This window comes from Hemitrygon akajei, unplaced genomic scaffold (assembly GCF_048418815.1).
Source record: "Hemitrygon akajei unplaced genomic scaffold, sHemAka1.3 Scf000045, whole genome shotgun sequence".
Lineage (NCBI taxonomy): Eukaryota > Metazoa > Chordata > Chondrichthyes > Myliobatiformes > Dasyatidae > Hemitrygon > Hemitrygon akajei.
Window position 1 is genome coordinate 128,468 of NW_027331931.1, and position 13,155 is coordinate 141,622.

Consider the following 13,155-nt stretch of genomic DNA (forward strand, 5'->3'; position numbering starts at 1 on the left):
GCAGCCGGATGGTCAATGGAGAAGGCTTGGCTGTCCAGCCCTTTCTCTGTGACACTCACGATCTCCACATCAACTCCATCTATCTGACCCTAGGCGAATTTTAACAATTAACAAACATAATTCCTCTCAGCGATCAGCTGTCTGAATGATCCCCTGACTCTGAGAGGAAGGGGTATCTATGGTCCACACTGTCAGGGTGTTGAGTTTACCGGGAGGCAAAGACTGCAGGGACGAGAAGTTTTCTGTTGACTAATACACTGTGTGTGGACCACGCTGGCAATTCTGGTTTACATTTGTAAAACAGTTGTTTTTTTTGAAAATACTGAACAGCGAGACACTGCATTGATTAATCTGCTTGAAACCAGATCAGCCCAGATAGTTCTCCCAAAACAACTGGGATTTTGTTACCAAACTCGAGAAAAAAAGCATGCTGCCCACTCAAACAACAGCACAGCTGGGCGAATCCCATCATTGATTTTGTTGTCGCTTTGAAACCAGAATAAACGGCCATTCAGGTGTTTTAAAATACAAGTGCTCTCCAACACCAACATCTGACGACACGTGCACGGTAGGTTACGTCACACGCACAGAAACATAGAAAGCCTACAGCATAATAGAGGCCCTTCAGCCCACAAAGCTGTTCCGAACGTGTCCTTACCTTAGAGTTACCTAGCTTTGCACATAATCCTCTTTTTTACTGAGCTCCATGTACCTGTCCAGGAGTGTCTTAAACAACCCTATCGTATCCGCCTCCACCACCGTCGTCGGCAGTCCATTCCACACAATCACCCTTCTATGTGCAAAACACCTACCCCTGACATTTTCTCTGTACCAACTTCCAAGCACCTTAAAACTTTGCCCTCTCGTTGTAGCCATTTCAGCCCTAGGAAAAAGCCTCTTACTATCCAATCCACACAATCAATACCTTTCATCATCTTATACACCTCTATCACATCACCTCTCATCCTCCGTCGCTCCAAGGAGAAAAGGCCGAGTTCACTCAATCGCGCTGCCAGGCTCGTATTGAGACGAGTTAACGGCTGAGGTACCAATCACGACATCCCCCCCCCCCCCCCCCCCCCCCCACTCCACCACTGGCGCTGTCAACAGAGTATTCACAAGCTACGTTTTTCTCATTGATGCGAAGAGATGTCAATTACTGGTTACACCCAATAGTGGAGGCGGACCAGTCGAGAGGGTGGTACCACCACAGAACGGTGTGGAACAAACCTCAAAGTAAATGTCTTCCTTGTTTAGTTCTCTTCATTTCCCTCCGAGGGAAGTTGGGGGCGTTTGTGAACCGTCTTCTACAGCCGGTGTCTGATTTATGGCTGAAAAGCAGGAGGAGTCCGCTTGCTCATCGGCTTGATGCCGGCTCCCTGGGGTGGGAGAGATCCCGCCAGAAGAAGTGGGGGAAATTTTATTGAAAGGATAAAGATGGTGTAAGAGGGGTCGGACAGGATGTTTGTCCCGGTGTGGACAGCAGGGATTCCTGTAGAAATGTCTGAGGCCATTGTGGTGGTGAGCAGAGGGATTCACAACAGTGGAGGGCAAACACCAGCAGACTGTGGACCTGCAAGCGGGGCCAATGGTCCGGGCAAAGTGACTATATGAGTGGTGTTGGTGGGGGGCAAGGATGGACAGGCCTGGGGTCTTATTGAATGACAGGAACGGCTGGAGAGGATGAGTGGCCTGCTCCTGTTCCTGTTGTCTGTGTGTTTAAAAAGAAGGAATAACCAGACTTGGGCCTACTCTTGGGCCTGCAGGATGCCCCAGTGTTGTAGGGACAGCTGCGTACAGCCCAGTTGTTCCCAAACTGTGTCATCAATTTGACTGACGGACCAGATTCAACATTTATAAATCTGTTATCGATACATACCGTATATTTATAAACTGGTCACGTCAGAAAACTCTATATATTGTTAACGACATGAAAATGTTATTTTATATTGTTACTGACAGAGATTTTGTATAATTTATGTTCGTGTCTCATCTGGATGTACTTGCCTGTGATGCTGCTAGAAGTCAGTGTTTCTCTGTACCTGTACCTTCCTACAGTTGCTCACTTGGAAATAAATTCAACAGGACCTGAGAAAACTCAGGGAGATTTGATTAATGGTGATCATATTGGCACATCGGTAGGTGAAATGTAAAGATACAGTACGTTGTTAAATGCAAAACCCTGAACAGTGTCGATGAGCACAGGGATCTTGGAGTCCAAGTTCATCGCTCCCTGAAAGTAGCTACACAGACTGACAGGGTGGTTAAGAAGGCAAATGGCATGTTTGCCTTTATAAGTCAAGATATTGCATTCAAAATTCATAAAAATCGATTAGACCACATCTGGAGTGTTTCATACAGTTCTGGTCGCCCCCATTCTCGGAAGGATGTCGGGGCTTTGAAGGGGGCGCAGAAGAGGTTTACCAGGATACCACCTGGATTAGAGGGCATGAGCTATAACGAGACTTTGGAAAAACTTGGGTTATTCTCTCTGTAGCGACACAGGCTGGAGAGATTAGATGGACGTTTGTAAGATTATGAGAAGCATATATAGAGTAGACAGACGATATCTCTTTACAATGGTAGCAATGTCTAACACCAGAGGCCATACCTTCAAGGTGAGAGGGGGTAGTTTGAAACGACATGTCAGGGGCAAGTGTTCCTTACAGAGAGAGTTGTGGGTCGCTGGAATGTGCTGCCTGGGGTGGTGGTAGAGGTAAACACATTGGCGACTTTTCAGAGACGTTTCGATAGGTACACGGATGTGAGGAAAATAGAATTATGGCCATTTTGTAGGCAGAAGTGATTTGATTGGTTAACATTTTGATAACAATTTTAATTGATTGAGTACGATATTGTGGGCCGATGGGCCTGTTCCTGTGCTGTACGGCTCGAGAGATTTCATCATAACGGAGGCAAAAGGAGTGAGTGGGGACAACAGGTCAGCTGGAGACCAATGTGAGAAACACTGAGTGTGTGTAAATGGTGAGTTACTGAGGTGCAGTGGGTAGGGAGGGAGGTCAAAACTACATTGAATTTATTGCAAAAATTATTGGATATCAGAGCGAAATGACTTTAGCAATATGGTGTAAAATCCTGCCCCTCATACTAAAACGGATTAAACAGACCAAAGAACAAACTGCCAAAGTAACTCAGGGGGGTCGGGCAGCATCAGTGGAGGGAAATGGACCGTCAAAATTTCGAGCCGAGACCCTCCCTCTCGACTGAGAGTGGAGGGAAATAGTCAGAAAAAAGAGGTGACGGTTGGGGATGTGGCGAGAGCTGGGGAGTGAGAGATGGATCCAGGTGAGGGGGAGGTGGGAAAGTGGAAATAGTGACGGGGTGGGAGGTGAGTGGTTGGGGCAACACGGGGCTGCAGAAGATGGAAATTAATTCCATACAGGATTAACAAAGAGGTTAGAGAGCATTTGTTATAGAGAGTGCAATGAAGATTCACCAGACTGATCCCTGGAGTGGTGGGGTCATCATATGAAGAAAGATCAAATGTGATAACCCTTTCATTTAGAGAATCGAGGACTGAGAGGTGAACACATTGAAATGCACGACATCATTACCGGTTTAACCAGGGATCTCAGTCTCTAAAAAAGGGGGTGGACTGTCCGGGACTGAGATGAGGGAAAATGTCTCCACTCCGATTGTGGTGAATGTTTGTAAATCCCCACCACAGAGGGCCGTGAAGACTCAGTGATCGTCCTCAGATGAAACAGAGGCTGGCAGATGTATGGAGACTGAAGGGATCGAGGAAATGTGGATCGGGCAGAAACATCAGGCTGAGATGAGAGAGCAGCCGCCATCTTGTTGATGGTTTGAGGGGCTGAATGTGAACTATTACATACCAGCAGCAATAGATCATAAATGAGTCAGGTTTTAATGTTAAAAACCACTATCTTTATCAGCATCTCGTCGAGAATATAGAAAATTAAACAAAATAGACTGAAGTTAACAGTGTTATGCATGTGTGTGGCTCCCAAACTATCAAGCTTTGGAGAATTTACTAAAGTCTTAAGATAGCAGAGTAGAAAGGTTCAGTAATTCAAGGAATGAATTAGGGGAGAGATCACAAGGTGACAGTCACAGAATATTGCTTCGCACAAGTGGTTACAACATAGCACACCCGAATACAGGTAAAGGTTAACAAACGTGATTGCCACAGGGTACTCCAACAGAATCCACTTATGGATCATACGAGTGACAGTCTCACATCCGATGTATTATGTGCCGTTCATCAACCCAGTCCTTTGAGTATTGGAAAGTTCTCTCCCTCCCTCTCTTTCTCTCTCTCTCTCTCTCTCTCTCTCTCTCTCTCTCTCCCCTCTTCCTCCCCCAACCCCTCCCCTCTCCCTCACTCTCCCCCCCTCTCTTTCTCCCCTCCCGCTCTCCCCCCCAGTCCCAGTCATCTGTACAGCTTGTTACACTGACATCATTGTCCCGCCTCCTCCAGGTGTTTTTAAAGTGACACTCACCATAAACGAAACAGTGGACATGTAACACCACCTCTTGCTGCTTCTCACTTGATGATACTTTAGTGTTCCTGTCCATTGAGACCGGAGAAATGTGAATAGAATTTAGTGTTGGTACACAAAGAAGTGAATTAAATGAAACTTGCACATTTCCCGTTTGCGTCTGAATTGTGTGTCGGACCGGGATCTGAAATGAACCCTTAACTCTGTGACCCGGTGGTGAAGTGAAGGGATCGGGGAAGATACGGAGGGAATAATTAAAAATGTAGCTGCTGTAAATATGAAATAATTTGGAAGATGCAGCGGTGGATAGGTAGTGTTTGTGTAGCGAGGAACAGAGTTACCGGTTCAGTTGGGAGAGCCTCCACCGGTCATGTGATCCAATTTCCAGCTCCCGTTTTGCCACAGATCTAGATCCTAATATCAAAGATTTTGACCCAGGTAAAATGGACCCGAGGTTTTTGAGGTGTTGAGCGAGTATTTCTGTTCTGGGGTCAGATATTTGTTTCTCAAGTTCTTTTGGAAGCAAAGACTGCTATTCTGAAGAGAGCATAAGCTCCTATTCCAAATGTTGAGATTAAATGGGCTGTTCCCTTCTTGCAATAGTAGGTATAGACCTGGTTCAGTGTTCCCACTGTGTTTGGAAATTTCCCCTCACTGTCACCTGTCAGGCAGAGGAAATCAAACAGAGAGTCAAGTTAACGCACACAAAATGCTGGTCGAGCTCAGCAGGCCAGGCAGAATCTACGGAGAAGAGTGAACAGTCGTTGTTTCGGGGCTGAGATGGCCCGCAAAGATCTTGCACTAGCTTGTGTGTGTTACGTTTGGATTTGATAAAGTCAGGATGCTGGAGATCTGCAATAAAAGTGGAAAATGTCTGAAGCCATTCTGAAGAAAGTTTGTGAACCTGAATTGTTACTTTGTTCCTCTCCACACAGCAGTTCCTTACCTGATGACCGTCTCAAATAATTCCAGTTAATTTTTTTTTATTACATTCATCCTGGAATGGTTTAATCTCCTGATAATCGACCTGTGCTAATGTTGTAATTTTGTAGAGCAATAAAATAATCACAATTTCTTCCCCCGTAAATTATCCTGATACCGATTTACCTGTTATTGCTGAAAATGTGTTCTGTACAGGTGTTGCTAACAACATTTACAGGAATGAGGAGAGTTTGATGTTTCTGAGCCTGTGCGCAGTGGAGTTCAGAGCAAAGGGATTGGGTGGGATCTTACTTAAACCTCTGAATGCTTAATAACCTGAATAGAGTGGACATGGAGAGGATATTTCCATTGGTCAGAGAGTCTGAAATCCGAGCTTGCACCTTCAGAATAAAGAAACTTCCCTTTAAAACTGAAATGAGGGGAATTTCTTCAGCTATTGGTGAATGTGTGGAAATTGTTGCCACACAGGATGTTGGAGGCTGTCGGTGTGATACTGTTATGTTCTCGATTGTAAGGAGGTTGAGTGTCTAGGGTAGAACGCAGGAGAATAAGGTTGGATCGGACTGAATGGGCCAATTAGCCGTATTATACTGGTTTTACTAATGGTCTTACTGTGAACAGAAGGATATCACCTCCAGATGTTGCGGTGTGAGGGACGATTATATATTTGTTCACTGAGATCATTTTTTTGCATGCGGTGTTCAAATTTAATTGAGGTTTGATTTTAGAAACGGTAAGCCCTGGTGATTTTCGAGGTTCTTTTAGGAGTCTGGGAATGACTTTAAATCTTTTTGCTACGCGATCGTACATCAAAAGTTTAGAAATAGAAACGGGCACAGTGTCGTGTCCTAATAGTGTTCTAAAATCTCCTATTAGTGTTCACTATTAGTGCTCTCCTAATAGTGTTTTCATCAATGGCATGATGAGACATTTTAATGCGTGGCTAAGAAACTGGTGTAGGGGGCAGGACTTCGGATTCCTGGATCACTGGGGCCGCTTCTGGGGGAGGGACGACCAGCACAAAAAGGACAGCTACACCTGAAGCCAAAATATCCGAGTAGGCAGGGTTAATAGAGCTGTTAGGCAGGGTTTCAACTATTTGGCAGGGGGGTGGGAAACAGAGTGATTGGGCTGAGGTAGGAGAAAACAGAAATAAATCGAATATAACCTGCAACAGAGATGATAGAAAGGACAGGCCGGAGATAAGGCTTAATCACAGCCAGTGGGAGGAGTTAGAGGGTAATAGAGTCATGGTGCAATTAAAACAGAAAGCAACAAATACTGGACTGAGAGTGTTGTATCTGAATGCTCCCAGCATAATGAATAAAATGGACGATATTGAAATTGAGGTACAGATTGGCAACTATGACGTTTTGGCCATTTCTGAATCTTGGGTAAAGAATGGCTGTCATTGGGAACTGAACGTCCAAGGAGATACCGTGTATCGGAAAGATGGGTTAGTAGGCAGATATGAGGGTGATATGGCCTTGTCTATAAGAAATAATATTAAATCATTAGAAAGGGCTGACATACCATCGGAAGGTGTCGAGTCTATATGGGTTGAGTTAAGAAATGGAAAGTGTAAAAGGACCCGAATGGCAGTTGTATACAGGCCTCCAAACAGCAGTCGCGATGTGGATTACAAATTACAGCAGGAGATAGAAAAGGCGTGGTGGTAGGGCAATGTCATGATACTCACTAGGGATTTTAACATGAAAGTGGATTGGGAAATCTGGGTCAGTACTGGACCTCAAGAGAGAGAATGTCAAAGAGATGGTTTTTAAGAACAACTTGCTGTTGAGCCCACTAGAGAATCGGCTGTGCTGCATTGAATGTTGCACAATGCTCCGAAGGTGATAAGAGAGCTTAAGGTTAAAGAAACCTTAGGGAACAGTGATGACAATATGATCAAGTTCAAATTGAAATTTGAGTGCGTAAGCTGATTGGCAGAAAACGGGGAGTGAGAATAAAGTGATCCGATTCTGGCTGGATACTGGTTACCAATGGAGTTCCACTGTGGTCGATGTTGGGACTGCTGCTTTTTACGATGTATGTCAATGATTTGGACTATGGGATTAATGGATTTCTGGCTAAATTTGCCGATGAAACAAATGTAGGTAGAGGAGCAGGTAGTGTTGCGGAATACGAGAGCCTGCAGATAGACGTAGATAGTTTAGGGGAATAGGCAAAGAAGTGGCAAATGTAATACAATGTTGGAAAATGTATGTTCATGCACTTTGATGGAAGATATAAACGGAGTTATCAGGTAGATTACTATTTAGATGAGGAGAGACTTCAAAAATACAGAGATGCAAAGAGACTTGGGAGTCCTTATGCAGGATACCCTAAAGGTTAACCGCCAGGTTGATTGGTGGTGAAGAAGGAGAATGCAATGTTGGCATTCATTTCTAGGGTATAGAATATAAGAGCAGGATTGTGATGTTGAGGCTCTATAAGACACTCGTGAGATGACACTTGGAGTGCCACATTGGGCTCCTTATTTTAGAAACCCTATACTGACATTTGGCGAGGGTTCCGAGAATATTTACGATAATGATTCCCATGATAGGAGATTCTAGGAGAAGAGGGCCCAACTTCAGGATAGAAGGACGTCCATTTGGAACTGAGATGCGTAGAAATTACTTTAGTTGAAAGGCTGTAAATCTATTGAATTTATTTCCACGAGCGGCTGCGGATGCCAAGTCATCGGGTGTATTTAAGGCAGAGATAGATAGGCTGTTGATTAGCCAGGGCATCAAAGGGTTCGGGGGAGAAGGGAAAGGAGTGTGGATGACTGGAAGAATTAGATCAGTCTATGACTGAACGCAGAGCACACAGGATGGACCGAATGGACAACTTCTGTTCCTATACCTTATGGTCTTATATTTAAAATAATCGTCAGATTGAGAAACATTTGTTGAGAGTGTAGCCAAGCCAAATTGTCATTGTTGGCGACCCCCACGGATTTGTTATAGTTGTATGACGTGCTCCAATATTGATTGCAAAAGTTGGCAATTGTAAAGGTTGGTGTATTCGATCCTTTATTAGAAATCAGCAAACATACAATCTTGTAGCAATGAAACTGAAGTCTACTCAAGTGTAAGTTCAGTGTGTTTAAGTGGATAATAATAAAAGATATGATATCCGTCAGTCCCCAGCTGTGAACAAAGCACAAATATGTAACTGACTCCCTTCACTTTTACCACGCCCTACCCCATTCTGGATCATAAGAAAATCAGAAATCCGCAACACAGAATACAACGCTGACAGAGAGCAGATACATGGCTGCTACATATAGGCTCAGCTTACATTACACGGTCTTCGATCTGAAGTGTCAACGTACTGTCTGTCTTGTTCAATGATTCCAGCATTTTGTTTTAGTTATTGTCAATCTGTTTTTGCCAGCTTGCTGTTCTTGACGTACGGTGGATCCACATTGTGTTTAACAAAGTGCCATGTAACTATCTGATAATAGCCGGATGAATGCGTAAATAAATCTTGAACAGAGATTAGTTGCTAATAATGATCTTAAAATCCTGCCGGAGAAAATGTCGTGGTTCTGGACAAGATGCTGCGATGCTATGGGTGGGACTGCATTGTTCAGGATGGCAGAGTGTTTCTATATAGACTCAAACCATATATTGCCAGAAGCGTCAATGCCAGGCGATGCTGAAAGGGGACGGTGAGAATTACGTGTGACTGAGAAAACTATAACTCAGTGATGCGAGGAATAAATGTTTTTTGGTCAGCAGAAATGTTTCACCCCACACTGCTGTATCAGTGTATCAGCTATTATTAATGCTTTTTGAGATAGTGATTTAGATGCATATCTTATTTTTTACTGAGTTAAGTATTGTATGTAATTAGTTTTGCTACAACAAGTGTATGGGACATTGGAAAAAAAGTTGAATTTCCCCATGGGGATGAATAAAGTATCTATCTATCTTGTCCATTACTTACCATAGCGCCACCAGTGGTAGGAGGGCCAAAGCAGTGGGCACTGTCTGCTCAATCTGCCTCGCCTTTCCATTGACACATCACTCACGGTTCAGGACACAAGATTGTTTTTTTTTAAAGGGTATTGTTTGCAATACAGCGAGTAGATACTCCAGGGAATCCCGGAAAGGTGAATAATCCAGGGACAGAGGGAAAATGGGTATTGTGTGACTGTGATTGGCAGGTCACGGGTATGTTAGCAATTGCCTTGACTCTGTCTCTGGGTTTAATGCATTGTCTGCACTTACAAAATGTTTGTGAAATCAGCAGAGAGATGAGAGAGAGAGAGAGTTAACATCTCTGGGGGAACAGTCACAAGCACAATCCCCTCTCCATCTCCCCCCCCTCCCATCCCATTCTCCTCTCCGTCTCTCCCCACTCCTCCCTTCCCCCTCTCCTCTCCTTCTCTCCACACCCCTCCCTTGAGTGCGTAGGCTTATCGGCAGAAAACAGAGAGTGAAAATAAAGTGATCCTATTCTGGTTGGATGCCGGTTACCTGTGGCGTTCCACAGGGGACGGTATTGGAACAGCTGCTTTTTACGATGTATGTCAATGATTTGGACTATGTAATTAATGGATTTCTGGCTAAATTTGCCGATGAAACAAATGTAGATGGAGGAGCGGGTAATGTTGAGGAATAAGAGAGACTGCAGAGAGACTTAGATAGTTAAGGGGAATGGGCAAAGAAGTAGCAGATGAAATACTATGTTGGATAGTGTATGTTCATGCACTTTGTGGAAGAAATAATTGGACAGACTATTATTTAGATGGGGAGAGAATTGAAAATGCAGAGATGCAAAGAGACTTGGTCCTTGTGCAGGATACCCTATAGGTTAACCTCCAGGTTCAGTCGGTGGTGAAGTAGGCGAATGCAATGTTGGCATTCCTTTCTAGAGGTATAGAATATAAGAGCAGAGATGTGATGTTGAGGCTCTATAAGACATTTGTGAGACCACACGGAGTGCAGTTTTGTGCTCCTTATTTTAGAAATTATATACTGATATTGGACAGGGTTCAGGGAAGATTCACGAGAATGATTCCAGCAATGAAAGGTTTACCGTATGAGGACGCCTGGCAGCTCTTTGACTGTATTCCCAGGAGTTCAGGAGAATGATTCCAAATGTTAACATTCCAAATGTTAATAGGCCTGAGCAGATTAGATCCGGCAAAATTATTTCTCATGATAGGGGATTCTAGGAGAAGAGGGCTCGACTTCAGGATTGAAAGACTTTCGTTTAGAACTGAGATGAGGAGAAATTACTTTAATCAGCGAGTGGTAAATCGGTGGAATTTGTTGCCACGAGCGGCTGTGGAGGCCAGGCCATTGGGTATATTTAAGGCAGAGATAGATAGGTTGTTGATTAGCCGGGGCATCAAAGAGAATGGTGGAGAAGTCAAGGGAGTGGGGATGAGTGGAAGAATTAGATCAGTTTATGATTGAAAGGCGGATCAGACTGGATGAGCCGAATGGCCTATTTCTGCTCCTATATCTCATGGTCTTCTATTTTAAATAATCGCCAGATTGAGAAACATTGTTGAGAGCGTAGCCAAACAAATTGTTATATTTGTTACGGATTTGTTATAGCTGTATGACGTGCCCTCAGCTCCAATATTGATTATAAAAGTTGCTGATTGTAAAGGTTGGTGTATTCGTTCCTTTTTTAGAAATCCGGAAACATACAATCTTGTAGCGATGGAACTGAAGTCTACCCATGTTAGTTCGGTGTATTTAAGTGGATAATAATAAAAGATAGGACATCCGTCAGTTCCCAGCTGTGAACAAAGCACAAATATGTAAATGATTCCCTTCATTTTTAACCCGCTCTACCCCACTCCGGAGCATAAGAAAATCATAAATACACAACACAGAATACAACGCTTATAGAAATCAGATACGTCATTGCTACAGACAGGCTCAGCTTTCATTACACAGTCTTTGATTTGAAGTATCAAAGCACTGCCTGTCTTGTTCAATAATTAGAGCATCTTGTTTTAGTTATTGCCAATCTGTTTTTGATGTATGGTGGGTCTACATTGTGTTTAACAAGGTGCCATGTAACTATCTAATAATAGACAGATGAATGCGTTGTGATAAGGGGGGTGTTAGGAGTGGACCCAAAAGCAAGACACAGACACTGAACTACCAGAAACAGGACTAGGCATGAGAAGGAAGCAAGGGAAGTGCAGAAGAAAGGACGCTGGACATGACACACGCCCCAGACGAGACAAGGAAGCTGGATCTGGGCTAGGACATGACTAGGGCAGCAGAACCAGGACATGGAACTAGGAACTAGGAGCCTGGGCTTGGACTCCGAGCCAGAGACTGGACAAGGACCCAGAACCTGGGTCTTGACACGGGCTCGGACTCCAGAACCAGGCGAGGGCAAGACGTGGCTACAGGACGAGGGGAGGCAACAGGACTGGACGTGAGACTCCTGGACAGGACAAGGGAAACCCAGCACAGGACGAGGGAACCCCAGCACCGGGCTGGGCGAGGCACATGGACAAGATGAGAACACAGAGCCGTGGTTGAGGGAGAACAGGAGTGCAGAACACAAAGCCGGGACCCCTCCTTGGAACCAGAACGTAGGGCTGGGATTCATACACGGAATGCTGAACATAACGAGACAATTCCCAACGCTCGGTAGCAGCAAACGGCCGGACCTACCTGGCGAAGGCGTGGACACAGACAGTTCCCAACGCTAGGTAGTGGAAAACAGCCGGACCTACCTGGCGAAGGTGTGGACACAGAGAGACAGTTCCCAACGCTAGGTAGCGGATAACGGCCGGACCTACCTAGCGAAGGCGTGGACACAGAGAGACAGTTCCCAACGCTAGGTAGCGGCAAAAGGCCGGACCTACCTAGCGAAGGCGGGGACACAGAGACAGTTCAAAACAGCCAAAGAGAGTTCCTTATCTTGCTCCGGTAGTTGAACTTACAGCGGTAGAAGCGAAAGGTAGCAGGTGAGGCTCGAGGCGAGAGGTAGCAGACGAGAGTTCAGACACAGGCTGCAGGGCAGGGCTCCAGACAGAGGTTGCCGGCAAGGCTTCAGGCGTAGGTTGCCTGTAAGGCTTCAGACGTGGGTAGCCGGCAGGGCTTCAGGCGTATGTAGCCGGCAAGGCTTCAGGCGTGGGTAGCCGGCAGGGCTTCAGGCGTGGGTAGCCGGCAGGGCTTCAGGCGTGGGTAGCCGGCCAGTCTTCAGGCGTGGGTAGCCGGCAGGGCTTCAGGTGTGGGTAGCCGGCAAGGCTTCAGGCGTGGGTAGCCAGCAGGGCTTCAGGCGTGGGTAGCCGGCCAGTCTTCAGGCGTGGGTAGCCGGCAGGGCTTCAGGCGTGGGTAGCCGGCAAGGCTTCAGGCGTGGGTAGCCGGCAGGGCTTCAGGCATAGGTAGCCGGCAAGGCTTCTGGCGTGGGTAGCCGGCAGGGCTTCAGGCGTAGGTAGCCGGCAAGGCTTCAGGCGTGGGTAGCCGGCAGGGCTTCAGGCGTGTGTAGCCGGCAAGGCTTCAGAGAGAAAGAAAGGAACTGTCCAGCCTCAGGGTAACGGCATGATGGCCTGAGTTACCCAATGGAGGCAAGGACCGGGAGGGACTGATCCCACTGTAGGGCAACAGCAAGGACGGCCTGACTTACCCCACGGAAGCAAGGATCGGGAGAGACAGATCCCACCGTAGGGCAATGGTAAGGATGGCCTGACTTACCCCACGGAGGAGAGGACAGGATACTGACGAGATGAACC